A 19,817-nucleotide genomic window follows, 5' to 3' on the forward strand; every position below is an offset into this window, starting at 1 on the left:
GCGGAAATGTTGGCCAGGACACAGAGGTGTTGACTTCTTCCAAATCTATTAGATCTGTGGTTCAATTAAATACCGTCACAGCCACAACATCTGAATCAGTAGAAACCAGAACGATTGCAATCCACCAAGATCTGGTTAAGGAGTTCTTGTTCGCCGTACCGTATAGCGTGGAGTGTTCTTGTGTCAATCCTTTTATTGAGAGAAATTAATTAAGGTTCATGCACAAAAATGTGAGGTTAAACTGCGTGTAGTGCTACAACGATGAAAATTAATATTACGGCGATGTCAAACTTTATTTTCATGATTTAAAGAAGTATTCATGATATTAAGAACGTAATTATAATTTCATTATTTTCATTTTTATGCTCAGTGTATCAAAGACTTTCTAGTGCACGGAATAAATTAGCATTGTTTGTACTACGAAACTATGTATGATTGTTAAGGGTTAAGCATGTAATAATTCGATGTAAAACATTTTGTTGATTCTGAATGTTGTTCTCGTACTGGTCGGTAGAGAAGGAAAAGTTCCCTAATCGATGTGAAGGTATAAAGGCTGTAAAAAGGAGAGAGAGAGAAGGAAAATACAATTTATTCAAAACAAATACCTCGAAGATGTAACGCCTTGTGATTTCCTATAACTAAAAGTTGCAAGATCTAATCTGAGCCTGTCCTGAATAACAGCGAAGAACATTTATGTTATCATATATTTTCTTCGTTTGACCACGGTTGTGATTCGCATGTTTCTTTTTGTTACGCGACGTGTTATGAATATTTTCATTATACGCGCAAAAGTGCACACAGCTTTAATCGAACCTGCGTCTTTCGGAAACGATAACTTTTAATCAGTACAATTACGCAAATAGTCTAAATCGCAACCGTGATCGCAAAAGTGTTTCCTGGATCAAATAATTCTTATAAAATGTGTATTCTCCAAAGCGAGCAGCATTGCACTATCGCTGACTCGCAACAATCGAAAGAGCAAAAACGGTGCTTAAATAAAATTGCCACCTTTTAATAATGAATATTATCCCATTAAATAAAAAAATAGCAATTCAGTGGCTATCCAATCAATAAACAGAGGGGGAAATTCAGTGGCAACCTATTGACAGGACCAGCTTGTATGTGTGTGCTAATATGTGTTTTTTCTATTTGTTTCATGCTGTAAGGAGCGGAAATCTACGACAACCCTAAGCACGATATTTTTGCTGTACCATTCCATCCCAGCAGCAGCAAACGAAGCACTGCGTAATGTAGACACAACATCTTCTTCCACCTGATGCTGTATCTTGCTAAATACAATCAAACACAAACGAAACAAAAAAAAATACGTTTTGTGAGTGTGTCCTCTTAGGAAGATATAAGAGTCAATTATATTTAAATAACTGCAAGAAGGATCAGTAAAATACACCATCAAGTGTTTTCAGTAGAGGTTAACTGAACGAGATTGGAACTGTTCTTTATAGTACTGATTGCAATCTGGTGCAGTGTAGTAATTATTTTATGTTTTGTGTGACGGAATAATTGATGTGTTGCGTGTGACGTATTCCCGATTAGACTTGCACCCAAACATTTGCAAACATGGTGAAAACAGTGCGACGTGTAAGAAAAGCTACACCGCAGGAAGTAACTGTAGAACATTCAGAGGAGGAAGGAATAACTAGTGATGTAGAAATTGATAATATTTTTTTCAGATCAGACAGAGGATATAGAACAGGGCACTAATATTAAAGTCAGTGATCCATCTGCTGTAGAACACTCAGGCAGAATACAGACGGTAGTTCAAGTGCATACTGAAGCAGAACCACAAGAAACACCAGTTACAGACGATTTACCACCGGTAGAGCCAACACAAACAGTAATGGATCCATTTTCTCTCTTAATGATGAAAATGGAACAAATGTTTAAAATACAGGAACAATCACAGATACAGCGTGAACAAGAAACTGCTAAACAGCTTGCAACTGAGATTAATAATAATTTAGATAAACGTATTAGCAGGGTAGATGAACGGATTAGGACCTTGGATGAACGCATCAGTCAATTAGACGAGCGTACGAAGTTAAGCTTTTCACAGTTCTCAAAAGAGATAGATCAAAAGCTTGAAAACCAGTTAAAAGAACACGATCGCCAGCTGCAACAGCAAATAAATGCCCAGTTGTCTGCTATACAGAACAACATTTCAAGTCTGCAACAAACATACCATGACTTACCAGAGAATGTAAAGCAAGTGACTCAGGATGTGGACAAATTACAACAAACACACACTCCTTTGGAAGCAGAAATACCCAACATAAGTACACGCACAGAAAACCTTACGGTTGATAATCAAAACGTAATAGAACAAAAATGCAAAGAACAAAAAGAACGCGTTGTGACAACAGTCAACACATGGCTGAATGACAAAGACAAACAAATTGGTACTGTTATACAGAAGGAACTACCTGTGATGTTACAACGAGCAGGAACACAACTGATACATGAAATCAACACAAAGATTCATGAACTCCAGACTGAATTACAAAACGTGCAGAAAGTGCTTAATGAAACACGTATGCAAACATCTCGTAACAGTTCACCGGAGTGTGTTAGTATCACAGAAACACACCCTGATCATTATGAAACGCCTTCAACTGAAAGTAGGGGGCAGACGGGCAATTATTTCAATCCAACACGTGGAGTAACATCCGTTTATCAGGACCATACACAATCACTGGTGACTCAGGATGCTTTAGCGAAGAATTCACATTTTCAGAAGTTTACCAATGATAAGAACGGACCCCATCCAATTGTGTTTATCAAAGGGATCCGCGGAATAATGCCAAAAAGTTGGAACGAAAGGGAGAAAATTGTCTTTACCATTACCCATATTCAAGGTGAGCCAGCGTTGTTCGCGACACAGAAAGCTGAACAATGCAGCTCCTTTGATGAATTTGAACAAGCTTTTCTAAACAAGTATTGGTCGCGTGGGGTACAAGAACGATTAAGAAAAGAAGTTTATAGTCCTGAGCCATTTAATAGAAAAGGCGGTACTTTGCGGAAATATTTCGAAAAGTATCTGGACAAAGTGAAATATTTATCCACACCAATTCCTGAGTGTGATGTTTTAAAGATATTAAAGGAGAAGTTACCGCGTGATCTAAAGGAGAAATTGTTTCACATTCCTGAAGACAACGTGGAACATTTTTCTATCTGTACTGGACTCTTTAGATTTGGTTATCGAAGAGGACAGACATCATTGTGGGAATAATTCGTCGAATAATGGTAATGGTAATGGCAATGGGCGAAACCACAAGAACAATAGTAATAGAAACACCTACTATGGGAATCAAAACCATTGGAATAGTCCGAATTATTCAGGATGGCAGAACCACAATATGAACACAAATGGACAGTACGGTAATGCACCGAATCACAATTATCATCCACAGAACAATAGTGGACAAAACAATAACGGAAACTTTTCAAAGAAACGAAAACGAGATTTTAGAGCTAACGCCAATTACAATAACGATAATTTTTCAAATAATCAGCAAAACATGCAACCACCACATAACTGGTCAACACGGAATTATGCACAATAGCAATGGCAGCAGCCTATGCCACCGCAATGTCACAACAACAATCATGTACAACCCCCGTACAATACAAATATGTCAACTAACATGCAGCAGCATATGAATGCGCAGCCATGGCAACCACCGAATCAAAATATCAAGATCATTGAGGTAAGTGAACCGCAACCATCAACCAGTACCAGTCAGTCAAACTAGATGTGACGACATTCTGCTCCCGTGTGTCAGTCGCAGGGTGTCTAGGGGGCACTTGCATGAATGATGTTAGTAATAACGAGCAACCAAACGTGCACACAACCAGCTGTAGTAACAATGAGAATGTGTGTCGCATAGAATCAGCAGCGATCGGGTCAAACGACGCAAAAGATGCAGTGTGTAGGAATAAAACTGTTGATGTTGCTCAGCAACGTAGTTCAACTATGCAGATGTTAAGATATAATGACGGAGTCGATATACGAGAGGAATTACGTCAAGATTTTCGGAATAAGTGTAATTTGTTTGAACGGAAAGTTGTACAAGCAGCTACAGTTTGTGATATTTATGGTAGTCAAACTACGGTGATTTTAGATACTAGAGCATCTGTTTCTGCGCTGAATGAATCGTTCTTTCTTCACTTAAAGAAGATTAGAAAGATTCCGGTTTTTCCAGTCACTAATTGTCGAGTTACAGGAGCCATTACTCAGAAAGCCCAACTGGTTCGGGAACAGACATGGATTTGTATTAATTTTGGAATGGGAGCCAAAGAGTGCACCTTCCTTATTGTAAAGAATTTAGCCGTGAACAGTCTCCTCGGATTAGATATTTTGCGAGAGACGGAAACTATAATCGATCTCGCAAAGGGTGAATGCAGTATGTGTTTCAGTGACACGAGAGTCAGGTTAGACTTGGTAAAGACCAAAGAATTGCATGGCAAATATTGTCAAATTTTAAAGATAGAACCGATTCGCGCACATTTATGGCGGCTTCAAGATAGTTTCAATTGCAGTACATTCCCGGTCATGGAAGATGTGAAGGACGAGGAGAATATCCACCTCTCTGAAATAGTAGAAAAAGTACAACAATCCTCTGGTCTTGACAGTCTGCAACAAAAGCAATTATTAGACACACTTACTAATTATCGTAAAGTATTTTTGAAAAAACCTGGACTAATTAAAGGTTATGTGTACGACATGCAAGTGTTTCCCCATGAAATTTACTGTCATCAAACGTACTCAATACCCAGCGCGAAAAGGGAAGCAGTAACAAAAGAAATTAGACGAATGCTGGAATGGGGAATTATTGAGACCTCGGTATCACCATATAGTAACCCACTTTTACCGGTAATGAAATCCGATGGAAGCGTAAGGTTGGTTCTCGACGCTCGCCGGATTAATCAAATTATTATGGCTGTCAGGACGCGGCCTGAGAATCTAGAAGAACTGTTACAGAAGTTCCATGGAATAAAGTATCTATCAAGCCTCGACCTCCGCGCGTCATACTGGCAGGTGGTCTTAATGCCAGGATCTAGGAAATATACAGCATTTATTTATAGAGGAAGAAGCTATCAATTCAGAGTATTGCCATTCGGATTGAATGTCAGTGCCGGAGTCTTTATTAGTGCGCTTGACACTGTCCTAGGCCCGGATTTGTTAGAGCAAGTTACTGTCTATGTGGACGGTTTATTGATTGCTTCACCAACGTGGGACGAGCATATCAAACTAATTAACTTGGTGTTACACAAATTTGAACTTGTAGGTGTTATGGTTAATCTTAAGAAGTCCAAGTTTGGAAAGACGGAGATACAGTTTCTAGGACGTATAGTATCATCAGAAGGAATCTTCCCGGATAGTACAAAACTCGAGGCTATCAGAAATTGTCCATATCCGACCAACAAAAGACAATTAAAGGCATATATGGGTCTTGTATCCTTTTTCCGAAAGTTCGTGCCTAATCAATGGCTTAACAGCGAACATCTATTGGGGCTTCTGAAAAAGAATGCGCCGTGGGTGTGGACTGACCAGTGTGCACATGATTTCGACACGATCAAGCATTGCTTGTTAAGTGCTGAAATCTTGCACCATCCAGATCTCAGTAAGGATTTTTGCATAACCTCAGATGCTTCATGTACTGGGTTAGGTGCGTGTTTATTTCAAACAGAAACAGTAGACGGACACGAGCAAATAAAAATAATATCTTTCGCAAGTCGTGTATTATCGGAATGCGAACGCGCATATTCCACTACAGAGCTTGAAGCATTGGCAGTGGTATGGGCGTTTCGCAAATTTCATTATTATGTTTATGGTAGACACGTTCGGGTATACTGTGATCATCAGGCTTTGAGTTTCCTGCTGACCTGTAAACTTCTCCATGCACGTTTGGCAAGATGGACATTAGCGTTGCAGGAGTATGATTTCCAGATTATTTACATCAAAGGAAGTAATAATATTGTGGTAGATGCTTTGTCTAGGCTACCCCAAGGTTTACCTCAATTTAGTGAACTCACAGAGCAAGCATCGGAATTTAAAGTGTTACTAATGGCGGACAATGTTAATCGTAAATATTTTCCAGACATGTGTAAAAATATGGCACAAAAACAGGATATAGATAATATTTGGCACGAGATCAAGGATCAACTGAGGATGGATTCTACTTCGAAATTGCATAAATATTACATGTTACATCAGGATGTGTTATTCTTTAGAAGACATGAGGATTCACGAAGCTGGCTAGTATGTATTCCGCAGCAATGTGAGCAAAAGTTAATAATATATACACATAATGTTTGGGGTCATTTCGGTTCAAGGAAGTGCCTGGCGAAACTAAGAATGTATTGTCATTTTAATAACATGTATAGAAAGATCCTACGGGTGACGCGAGCATGTGACATTTGCCAGCGCGTAAAGCCGTGTGCTTTATCATCGCAGACATTAATGCAGTCAATTGTTCCAACTGCTTCGCGCCAACTTTTAGGTTTTGACATCGCTGGACCCCCGCCAACTGCCAGAGGAGGGGTCAAATACCTCGTAGCAGTACTAGATAATAAACCGATTGGAAAATGATTACATACCTCACTTCGAAACGCCAAAAACATTACTCTCTGACAATGCCTCAAATTTTACGAGTGTTACCTGAAAGAAATTCTTAGAGAAACATAATATAAAACCGATTTTCATTTCGAAGTTCCACCCCCAAGGTAATCCCACGGAACGTGTGTTCCGCGAGTTTAATCGCTTTGTGAGAACGTACTGCTCAGCTAAACAAACTAAGTGGGTAGAATACATAGAGCCGTTTGAAAGTGTTGTAAACTACATACCACATTTATCGACTGGTTTTACTCCAGCAGAACTCACATTAAAAACAAAAGAGAACAATAGTTCGGTCAACCCACTTCCAAAACTAAATACCAAACCGGAAGACTGGGAGGACAAAGTTGGACAAGCATTGGTCACACTATACGAGAATGCACAGAAACAGCTACAATCACACAACCGGAGACTACAGAATACTCAACAATTTAACGTGGGAGATATGATGTTAGTAAGGAATTATCCGAACTCGTCATTATTAAAGAGAAAAATAAAGAAGTGGTTTCCGTTATATTCAGGACCATTTGTGATCTTAGGTACACCACATAAAAATAGTTATTTCTTGGTTCATCCAAACTCAAATAGACAGAAAGGACTATACAATCACAAAGACTTGAAAAGATATGTATCTTAAGTACAGTAGATGACCTTTTACGTGTGTCGTAATGAGGTGAAGTCAAACATCAGAGACTCAAGTACTGTGCGAGTAGGCTAAGTGACAATTATTAATTAATGGACTAGTGTATAAGTATTTCATGGACACACTGCGATGTGGCGCGTGGGAGAATAGGAACATACAACATTGGAAGCATCAGTACTGCTTGGAGGAAGAGACTCTCAGAATACCAATTAGTTGTAAGAAAATTTCAGCTCCAGTTCGACGGAGAAAAGGACGCCGAGCTGCAGCTGGGAGAAGAAGAATTGCTTCAAGATGATTCCACCCTACGACACTTAATCAAATATAATACAAACTTGTTGAGATTTAGTAAACTTTCAGGAACTTATGCGTGTGAAACTACGAACAGTGAACAGAACTGCATATTTCGCGCAACAGAAGGATATAGTGACTTTAGAAAATAAAAGTTTCATTATGTTGATTGTTAACTATTTTGAACTCACTAGGGTGAGCAGGTTATGTTCTTTTTTTTTTTTTTCTTTCAGACTGTGTACAGGATACACTTACAACAAGCAAAGTTTACGCGAGTTACGTATAGGTTTAACAAATTTTCCCCGTAAGTTAGTGCTCGGACTTGCATGAGCTATAAACCAGGTCGAACAAGATGTTGTACATGACTGAACAGATCATTACACAGACAAACATATACAGACTCGTGTTTATCACTGCACAATTCTTTGTAAGTCCAGGAGCACCTTTTCGAGAAAATATATGACTTAGGATTTGCTTTTATATTGTAAATGACTACAATTATGTACTTCATTGATATGTACAATCACTCAGTTATTTATCATTATGTAACTAGACTGTGTAAAGACATTCTTATGGGTAGCACAAGGACTTTACCTTGTCAGACTTGATAACTGTGATCAAGTGACTACGTGGTGGAGTGAACATGTCACAGATGACCTATGAACAAAGACGTCCTGTGAACATTATCCTCTGCGCGTACGAACTTTATTTCACTGGCGAAAGAGTGGAATTTGACACAAAAGTGGACGCTCAATGAGTGCGTTGTGTTACCATGATTTCGTTTTCAAATTTTGTGCTACGAGTGTTTAGTAATTCCAAATATTCAGAGTGTTATTGGGACCACATGCGTGGACGTAACATTCCAGGCAAACTAAAACTCAAGATCAGTCAGCAACAGTGGTGAGTCGTAACAGTGTTGGGAACTGCTACTGACTATATCATTAAACCCGTTGCAGAACTGTAGCAATGTTGGAACGGAATTACATGAACCTTTAATTGCAGATAGTGACTTACGTCGGAAGGACGAATGGACTTGCATCATGATAAAGAAACTCACAAACAGTCGAATATTTCACAAAAAAAAAAGAACACATACTTCTTGTTGAGTGAAAGAGTGCGTGAAATATGATGTAATTTAGATGTTAATTTAAGGAACTGATACTGCTGTTTGAATTTCATGTGACTGTATGCTGGGATGCTGAGCACACGTGTCGGTGAGGGCAGCGTACTGCAGCGACATCATCCGTCATCCCCATCCCTTGCCGCACCCTGCCACGTCATCGCAGTCCATCGCAGACTTACCTGATGGGGCGAGACATCGGTGTTGCAGTACACCAAGTCACCAGCCGTCGTCACCAGTAGCACTATTACGAAATTGTACCATTATTAAATGTCATACGAAGTTAATATTCAAATGTTGAAAATTAAAATGGGGGAGCGTTACTCAAAATCCCTGGGACTTAAAAGTAAACAAAGCACATGCTTCCAAGTGAAAGAACACAGTGAACTTTAAACAGAACAGACAAGGAAAATAAGCCTGCTTGGATGTCCAGTCAAACAACTGTGACTACATCCAAAGGGGGCAATTTAGTGCTACAACGATGAAAATTAATATTACGACGATGACAAACCTTATTTTCATAATTTAAAGAAGTATTCATGATATTAAAAATGTAATTATAATTTTATTATTTTCATTTTTGTGCTCAGTGTATCAAAGACTTTCTAGTGCACGGAATAAATTAGCATTGTTTGTACTACGAAACTATATATGATTGTTAAGGGTTATGTATGTAATAATTCGATGTAAGACATTTTGTTGAGTCTGAATTTTGTTCTCGTACTGGTCGGTAGAGAAGGAAAAGTTCCTTAATCGATGTGAAGGTATAAAGGCTGTAAAAAGGAGAGAGAGAGAAGGTAAATACAATTTATTCAAAACAAATATCTCGAAGATGTAACGCCTTGTGATTTCCTATAACTAAAAATTGCAAGATCTAATCTGAGCCTGTCCTGAATAACAGCGAAGAACATTTATGTTATCATATATTTTCTTCATTTGACCACGGTTGTGATCCGCATGTTTCTTTTTGTTACGCGACGTGTTATGAATATTTTCATTATACGCGCAAAAGTGCACACAGCTTTAATCGAACCTGCGTCTTTCGGAAACGATAACTTTTAATCAGTACAATTACGCAAATAGTCTAAATCGCAACCGTGATCGCAAAAGTGTTTCCTGGATCAAATAATTCTTATAAAATGTGTATTCTCCAAAGCGAGCAGCATTGCACTATCGCTGACTCGCAACAATCGAAAGAGCAAAAACGGTGCTTAAATAAAATTGCCACCTTTTAATAATGATTATTATCCCATTAAATAAAAAAATAGCAATTCAGTGGCTATCCAATCAATAAACAGAGGGGGCAATTCATGCGGAAGTGGCCTAGGTATCGTACAACCATATAACTTCACTTTGCACAGGTAATCTTGTTGTCAACATGTGCAATGATGTGCCTTAATTTGGTTTGGAGATTTAATAGGTACAGTTGTTTATACTCATTAGCGGCAGTTTGAACATTTTGAACCATTTTTAGCTGACATTATGGCCTGTATTCATTCAAAGTCAATTTTTAGGCACAAAGAGTGTCCTATTAAGATTTAAACGAGTGTATTATTTTCAAGAAAAGACAACAGCGAAAGTTTTAAAGCACGTGCCATTTTTTATTTATCGAAAAGTGATTGATCCGAGTTATGAACAGTGAATACTGCCACAAGATTTTTGGTCACTTATTTCTGAATATTTCCCTGCGAACCTGGAGCACTCAAGGAGCTCCTTGCGAGGTGGGGGGTGGCTCTGTACGAAACAGTATTCCATTTGAGTCCGTAGGCGTATCACGACACTGTTCAGAACAGATATTTGAAAGTTGTGCAGCGTTCGTTGAATTTAATGAAACTAAACTTCTAATTGTTGTTGTTTATAGGTTCCCTAACTCCGACTGCAGAGCATTTCCGCTCAAGCTAGAGAGGGTTCTTGATTCACTTTGTAGGAAGTACCAGAAACTAGTTATATGTGGTGACTTCAGTATTAATATTGTATATGGTTGTGCAAGAAAAAGGATGTTGGTAGATCTCCTTAATTCATATGGTCTGATACAAACTGTGTTTTTTCCAAGTTGGGTGCAGGGGAAACTGTCATAGGCAATATTTTTATTCATTCTTCATTACTAGAGGGGCATTCTGTTAGTAAAAGCGTGAATGGCCTTTCAGACCATGACGCACAAATTTTAACACTTAAAGGCTATTGTACTCAAACCAATGCCACATTTAATTACAAACTATATAGGAAAGTTAATCCAACAGCAACAGAGAGTTTTTTCATAACTTGTCAAGGAAAAAGAGTGGCAGGATGTTCATAGTGCCGATAATATAGATGATAAATACAATGGTTTCCATAACACATTTCTCATGCTCTTTGAGAGTTGCTTTTCATTAGAACATTCGAAACGGGGTACTAGCAGTAATGGGCAGCCTGGGTGGCTGACTGGTGTGATAAAGATATCATGTAGAAAAAAATGGGAATTATATCAAAGTGTTAGAAGTAGTTACAATCAACCTACAGTAGCCCATTACAAACAGTACTGTAAGGTGCTTAAAAACGTTATTAAGAAGACAAAGAGTATGTGGTATGCAAATAGAATAGCTAATTCACAGGATAAAATTAAAACCATTGGTCAGTTGTGAAGGAAGTGTCTGATCAGCAGCACAAGTTCGACGATATAAAGTCAGTTCGCAGTAAAAATATTTCTGTTACTGATAAATCAGACATATGTGTCAGTATTTAACAATAATTTTCTGACCATTGCTGGTGAATTAAATAAAAATTTAGTTTCTACAGGAAATCATATAACTTTCTTGGCAAATGCCTTTCCGAGATTGATATCTGAAATACTCCCCTGTGATACAGACAGAGGGAGATTGAGTCAATAATTAAATCACCGAAGACTAAGGACTCTCATGGTTATTATGGAGTGTCTAGAAAAATATTAATTACTGTGCTGCACATGTTAGCCCTGTATTCAGTCATATTTGTAATTTTTCCTTTAGGAATGGTCAGTTTCCTGAGCGATTACTCAGTAGTAAAGCAGCTTTATAAAAAGGGAGAAAGGGATAATGTACATAATTTTAGACCTTTTTCTATGCCACTGGTGTTTGAAAAAGTTATTGAAAAGGCTGTGTATGTAAGGATAATTGATCATTTTATATCATACGATTTGCTATCAAATGTACAGTTCGGCTTTAGAAGTCGTTTAACAACTGAAAATGCTATATTCTCTTTTCTCTGTGAGGTACTGGATGGGCTAAACAAAAAGTTTCAAATGTTTGGCGTATTTCTTGATTTAACTATGGCATTTGATTGTGTTGATCACAAAATATTGCTCCAGAAATTGGACCATTACGGAATATGGGGAGTAGCTCACAACTGGTTCACCTCTTACTTTAGCAACAGGCAGCAAAAGGTCATTATCCACAATGTTGATAACGGCTGTGATCTGGGATCTGAGTGGGGTACTGTCAAGTGGGGAGTGCCCCAGGGATCAGTGTTGGGGCCACTCCTGTTCCTTATTTATACAAGGCCTCTGGTATTATGGGTAACTCTAAAATATTTCTTTTTGCTGATGACACTAGCTTGGTTGTTTGACCTCAGTTCATGGCTTGTAGAAAATGAACTAACGTTAAATCACAGTAATTACAGTTTCTAACACACAATTCAACAAAACCTGACGCTTTAATTTCACAGTACGGGCATATGATTAGTGAAACTCAACAGTTCAAATTTCTAGGTGTTCAGATAGATAGTAAGCTGTCGTGGAAAGTCCACGTTCAGGATCTTGTTCAAAGACTTGATCCTGCCATTTTTACTATTCGAACAGTATCAGAAGTGAGTGCTACTTCGACCCGAACATTAGTCTACTTTGCTCATTTTCGTTCGCTTATGTCGTATGGTATTATATTTTGGGGTAACTCTTCCCATTGTACAAGAATATTTTTGGCTCAGAAATGGGCGCTTCGGGAAATAAGTGGTGTGAGTTCACCAGACTTTCGGAAAAATATCGTTCAGAAAATTCCGATAATAGCAATGGACGATAAGTGCGAGAGTCTGGGGAATGTTTTCGTGGTAGTCTCTGGGTGATCTCGTCATTCTGGAAGGCGCGAAGAATAGATAAAATATGTATCTACCCATGGGGACCATGTCCACATATCTATTTGCAGTTTGTTATTCCTCAGCATTATGGCATATACCAGCAGGACAATGCAACATGTCACGTACCTTGCAGCGTCCGTGCGTGGTTCGAAGAGTATCATACTCTCCCGGTCACCAAACTACACGCGTTTTAACCCAATCGAGAATCTGTGCGACCATCTCAATCAGGCTATTTACGTCATGGATACTCAGCCGAGAATCTCAGTGCAGATGGCCACTATGTTGGAGTCACCATGTCTCCATATTCCTGTCTGTGCCTTCCAGACCCTGTTTAGCTACCTGCACGTCTCGCGCTGAAAAGCGGTTATTCAGGCTTTTGACAGGTGGTCAGGTTAATATATCTAGAGAGTGCTTGGCTGTGGGAGGGTTGCACGCAATGCGCTTAGTTTTCTGTCCATGTGACATGTGAATCTTGTTGTGGTAACACCCGTCGTATTTCCTAAACGGATCAAGCTATCAAAACGTATTTCCTGCAGACGATAGCACACAAAGAGGTGCGTTTATTGATTAATATTCGAAACTTTTTTATTTATCGATTTATGATTAACTATAATTTTTTTCATTGGAACGACGTAATTCTTTTAGCAGCATTTAATTTCTCATCAAAGAGAATATTGGGATTACACAGATCAATATTTACGATATTCTGTTAGGGATACTCAGACTTAATCGTTATCTGTTTGTCATTATTTCACAAGACGTAAACGCTAAGTAACTAAATGTTTTAATTATTTCAATTTCCATCGCGAACTTTTCCTTATTTACAACCTTTAGAATGCATTATAGCTACATGTAATGATATGAGCCTGCCAGTTAGTTTCACCACCAATGGTCCTTGTATGGAGGGTCTCTTACTCTACTGTAGTTTCTTTTATCCTGTGATGCCGATTACCAGGTGTAATTGCCTGTCACCATCTTCATCATTTCTTTCTTTGTACAATCACAATGGCGTGCTATTTTCAAAAACGAGAATGAAATAGCAACATAAACAAGGTCACAGCAGGAAATACATACAGGCTGTATGATGGAAAGCTGCTGATCACTCAGTGCAAAAATGGGACTACTGGCCACTGTACCTTCTGCTAAGTGCTTCATGCGGTAACCGACACATGTTGAGGGCATACTGGTGGTGCGCGTGTACACGTCGACAGGGTGTTTCAGTAAGAGCGTGGAAAAGTTTACAGGACGGAGGATGCCCCTCTGAACAGTTTGAGATAGGAAACCTGGGGTAGGAAAAGCCAGGTTAATAGGAATAAAATCACATTACTGTGTAACTTTGTATTTACATTTGTTAGCTGGCTGGCAATGGCAATGGCAAGGAAAGCGTTTCTGAAGAAGAGAAATTTGTTAACATCGAGTATAGATTTAAGTGTCAGGAAGTCATTTCTGAAAGTATTCGTATGGAGTGTAGCCATGTATGGAAGTGAAACATGGACGATAAATAGTTTGGACAAGAAGAGAATAGAAGCTTTCGAAATGTGGTGCTACAGAAGAATGCTGAAGATTAGATGGGTAGATCACATAACTAATGAGGAAGTATTGAATAGGATTGGGGAGAAGAGAAGTTTGTGGCACAACTTGACCAGAAGAAGGGATCGGTTGGTAGGACATGTTCTGAGGCATGAAGGGATCACCAATTTAGTATTGGAGGGCAGCGTGGAGGGTAAAAATCGTAGAGGGAGACCAAGAGATGAATACACTAAGCAGATTCAGAAGGATGTAGGTTGCAGTAGGTACTGGGAGATGAAAAAGCTTGCACAGGATAGAGTAGCATGGAGAGCTGCATCAAACCAGTCTCAGGACTGAAGACCACAACAACAACAACAACAACAGCTGCAAATACCATCACTGACACAATGAAAGTATCATTTGTACTGTATCTTACAAAATGTGCTAAAACTGACGGCCATGAACCTCAATGCAGCCGCGACATCGGCGAATAAGATCCTGACGCACCCTGACAAATATACCTGGTGTGTTTTGAATCACATCACGGGCAGCTACAATTCCGGCAACTAATTCCATCTCCGCATCCACCGCCGACTCATACAAAAGTGACTTTAGATATACCCATAGGAAATAATCGAGGGGATTCAGGTCAGGTGACCTCGCAGGCCATGGAATAGGATCTCCGCTTCCAATCCAGCGACCAGGAAATATCGTCCCAGTACTACTCCACCATACTGTACTGTACGTCTCTGACTAGCACTGAGTAATGAATGGGTCTGTCGTTGAATCATAGCACGTTCTGTCATGGAACAATGTAAATACGATACCACAGAGCCATGTTATGGGACAAGTAAAGTAAACAAAACCTGCATCGTGACTTCCTGGTAGTCATGCTCGTCCTCCTTGTTTCCTTGCATCAAATAAAAATTGTACATGTAAACAAACAGCACAGCGCGTGTAAACTTGTTCGCATGTTAGTTGTAAACAAGCTGGAAAACAGTAATGCCAGACAAAGCGGTAAACAAGTTTAATTCCATATCTGCTTAAGCTGGCTTCTCAGATCCTAGATTCCCTACCTCTAAATGTTCAGTGGAGTATTCTCTATATCCTTCTACATTTCTGCACGCTCTCACGTAAGCACCCTGTAAAGCACCTAACGGAAGGATCAAAGGGGCAAAGTAAATTTGTCCAGAGCAGGCGGGGACAGCAGCACCGGCGCGTGTTAACACGTCCAGAGCAGTCAAGCGGTTAAAAGCGGTGTAAGACAGGGACGCAGTCTTTCGCCCTTACTTCTAGATCCATACATCGAGAAAACAATAACGTAAATTAAAGGAAGTCTCAAGAGTGGGATATAAATTCAGGATGAAAGGACATCAGTGATAAGATTCTCCGATGACTTTGATATCCTCTGTGAAAGTGAAGAATTACAGGATATGTTGAATGGAATGAACACCTAATGGGTACAGAAAATAGATTCTGTGTAGATAGGAAAATTACAAAAGTATTGATAAGAAGCAGAAATAGGAAGAGTGAGGAATTTAACATCAAAACTGGTGGGCACAAAGTAAACAAAGTTAATCATTCTGTTCCCTTTTAAGCAAAATAACGCGTGATGGATAGGAAAAGGAGGACATAAAAAGCAGAGTGGTACAAGTCATGATCGTATTCCTTCTCAAGAGAGGTCTACTTGTATCAAACGTACGCCTAATTTACGGAAGAAAATGATGAGAATGTACGTCTGGGGCGCAGCGTTCTATGGTAATGAATCACAGGTTATCGAAGTGTCTGAGACGTCGTGCTACAGAATAATGTTGAAAATCAGGTGGACAGGTAAGCTAAAGAATGAGGAAATTCTCCATACAATCAGCGAAGAAAGGAACATAAGGAAAACACTGACAAAAAGAAGGAACAAGTGTTAAGGGATCAATGAATAACGCCCTTGGTACTAGAGGGGACTGTAGTATAGAGTGTAGGGGAGATAATGGAATACATTTGGCAAATAGATCTAGTGACCAAGTTATACTCTAAGATGAAGAGGTTGGCGCAGGAGAGGAATTCATGGGTACTGCGTCAAAATAATAAGTAGGCGGACAACTAGGAAGAAAATCTGTAGATTCTACAAGAAAATATGCAGCAACCTATTGGAGTTAATGCACAAAACTATACATGCGCCGGTAGAAACCATCATTCAACAAAACGATTGATGCTGACCACCGATACAAGTTAATATGTATGAAACAATTGTAGTAGATGTAGTCACAGAACTACGTTCGTTTTTAGGTAAATACTTACAGTCCGATATATGAAAGAGCTCATAAATAAGTAAGATAGTAAGAGCTGCATGTCTGTTCCCCATAAAATCCAATTTATGCTAATGTATACGCGTAGATCTCACCATGACTGAGTATCTGAAACAGGTCCACCACTGGGACCTGGTAGTAATCGATTGGTCCTGCAACGATTTCGAAAACTAGAAGAAGAATGAATGAATGAATGAATGAGTCACTACTTACTGATAAAATACATACTTTTATTGTTGGACCATGCAACTGTAGGAAGGCTAATGTTGTAATATCATTGCTGATACACACGGAGAGGTCCGCCTCAAGCAGGTATAAATACATTTTCAAAAACAATATTTCAGAACAGTGTCAACTATTACAGGAGACTGTGCACGCCGTTGATGGAGTAACCTACCAGATATTCAGTGAAAGCAGTGATAAAGCCTGTCTAACAGTGTACTCATATTTGTCAATACTGCAGTCGAAACTCAGGATGAAATACGGAAATATTTTTGTTTCAACGACCGTATGAGGGTTGACATCTCCTATTTGAGCAAGACATGTTCCAGGGTCCCAAAGCAGCTGGTAAGCGATAGTGTGAAATTTACGATCGTTTTCGTGCAGGACAATTTCAAAATTGAAACAATAAACTGGATCATTAAAAGCTCTATTGAAAATGTCAACGAAACTCTTAAATGTCATACAACAGAAATGCAAACGGTGGGATATGCTATGAACAGTGTAATCCGAAAGGAGTATTAAACTGAAAACAATGTTAGAAGACGTAAAAAAAAGCGTGGATAAAATGCATGTTTGACCATCAGCTCCTTTTATTTTAAACCCAAATATCGACCGGTTTCAATCATGACTATCTTCACGGATACGAGTTATAAAGGTTTAAGCCACATGATTACATTTGTCAGTACTTAAATATTGGTAGAGCATGTCATGAATATCAGTGTAAGCCACAGGACTTTTTGAAGCAAAAAAACTAATACCAAGTCTACACAGAGTAGTACTGCTCAGGATCAAAGATGTGAAATTCTTCTGAGGTGAATAAGTGTAGTAAATAAAAAGCGTGTGTCGATAAAAATTCTATACCAAGATCACAAATTTTATTGACTGATTATTGGTTTCGGCTCATTGACTAGCCAACTTCAGATCAATTTACAATGTTGTTCAGTGTGAGTCATTACCCATAGTCGTGTTCTTAGAGCTAAGTCGCCTGAAAATGAGAAATAGTAGTTGGTCATGTAAACTGACAACGTTAAACACTAATCAAATATTGTTATGGTGACCATATTGCCACACATGTTTGTAAATACAAAGGTTGATTTGACTAAGAAAATCCTCCATAAGCTTTACATGCTATGTCATTTATGGTTACAAAATCTATTTGTAAATAGTTTCTGTATTGTGAAGATACAGAAACTGTATAAATACAGACGTTGGAACCATTAATAATGTACCCACGCATTGCTAGGCTAAAATGACAATATAATAGTTGTCTCCCTGTTCACCATAACGTTTGTGGCTACATGACCTATGGAAGTTTGAATCATTCTTGAGATGTCCTTGGATATCGAAAGTGGCTGTGGTGACTGCATACGATAACTGCGAAATACAGGTTCGAGTACTGCTCCGACATAAATTTTCATGTGTTGCAAACAGCTCACATAAATGCATAGTCACAGAATGTGAAGCTGCGTACTGTCATGATGTCTGTTTAGCGTGAATCAGCATGTCAACAAGATGCAAACTCATTGAGCCACACTGGGCAATTCATCAGAAAATACACCTGATAAGTTTTTAACAGTTGTAACAAAAATCAGTATTACTCTAATATGTTCAGACAAGTAACAGAAAGTGTTAAACAGCTCTCACACAGATGAAGGCATAACAGGAGAAGAAGAAGGAGAAGAAAAAGATATAATATTACAGTGTTAGAGAAGTAGATGAAACTTAGCGGTGTGGCAGGATCAGCGGTATAAGCTGACAAGGCATCCCACGTGGTTAACGAAATACGTAATACAGGTTGGGAGAAGGAGTTTGAACGAAAACCTGGTTTAGTGAACTAATGTTTTTAAAAGCCTCGAACACCTACAGTAGACATAGAAACATATGCTGAAATATTACTTTTGGCTAACGCACACGGCAGGCAAGACAACACGCCAAATGGTCAAATAAAGTGCCCAAACAGTAGGAAATACACTCCTGGAAATGGAAAAAAGAACACATTGACACCGGCGTGTCAGACCCACCATACGTGCTCCGGACACTGCGAGAGGGCTGTACAAGCAATGATCACACGCACGGCACAGCGACACACCAGGAACCGCGGTGTTGGCCGTCGAATGGCGCTAGCTGCGCAGCATTTGTGCACCGCCGCCGTCAGTGTCAGCCAGTTTGCCGTGGCATACGGAGCTCCATCGCAGTCTTTAACACTGGTAGCATGCCGCGACAGCGTGGACGTGAACCGTATGTGCAGTTGACGGACTTTGAGCGAGGGCGTATAGTGGGCATGCGGGAGGCCGGGTGGACGTACCGCCGAATTGCTCAACACGTGGGGCGTGAGGTCTCCACAGTACATCGATGTTGTCGCCAGTGGTCGGCGGAAGGTGCACGTGCCCGTCGACCTGGGACCGGACCGCAGCGACGCACGGATGCACGCCAAGACCGTAGGATCCTACGCAGTGCCGTAGGGGACCGCACCGCCACTTCCCAGCAAATTAGGGACACTGTTGCTCCTGGGGTATCGGTGAGGACCATTCGCAACCGTCTCCATGAAGCTGGGCTACGGTCCCGCACACCGTTAGGCCGTCTTCCGCTCACGCCCCAACATCGTGCAGCCCGCCTCCAGTGGTGTCGCGACAGGCGTGAATGGAGGGACGAATGGAGACGTGTCGTCTTCAGCGATGAGAGTCGCTTCTGCCTTGGTGCCAATGATGGTCGTATGCGTGTTTGGCGCCGTGCAGGTGAGCGCCACAATCAGGACTGCATACGACCGAGGCACACAGGGCCAACACCCGGCATCATGGTGTGGGGAGCGATCTCCTACACTGGCCGTACACCACTGATCGTCGAGGGGACACTGAATAGTGCACGGTACATCCAAACCGTCATCGAACCCATCGTTCTACCATTCCTAGACCGGCAAGGGAACTTGCTGTTCCAACAGGACAATGCACGTCCGCATGTATCCCGTGCCACCCAACGTGCTCTAGAAGGTGTAAGTCAACTACCCTGGCCAGCAAGATC

The 19,817-nt window shown here is 40.0% G+C and overlaps 1 protein-coding gene across 1 annotated transcript in view; it reads right to left on the reverse strand.

Moving 5' to 3' along the window:
• LOC124776156 (odorant receptor Or2-like) overlaps window positions 1-19,817 on the reverse strand; it is a 105,009-nt gene that overhangs the window by 63,615 nt on the left and 21,577 nt on the right. The window lies entirely within an intron of this gene.

Source organism: Schistocerca piceifrons, chromosome 2 (genome assembly GCF_021461385.2).
Source record: "Schistocerca piceifrons isolate TAMUIC-IGC-003096 chromosome 2, iqSchPice1.1, whole genome shotgun sequence".
NCBI lineage: Eukaryota > Metazoa > Arthropoda > Insecta > Orthoptera > Acrididae > Schistocerca > Schistocerca piceifrons.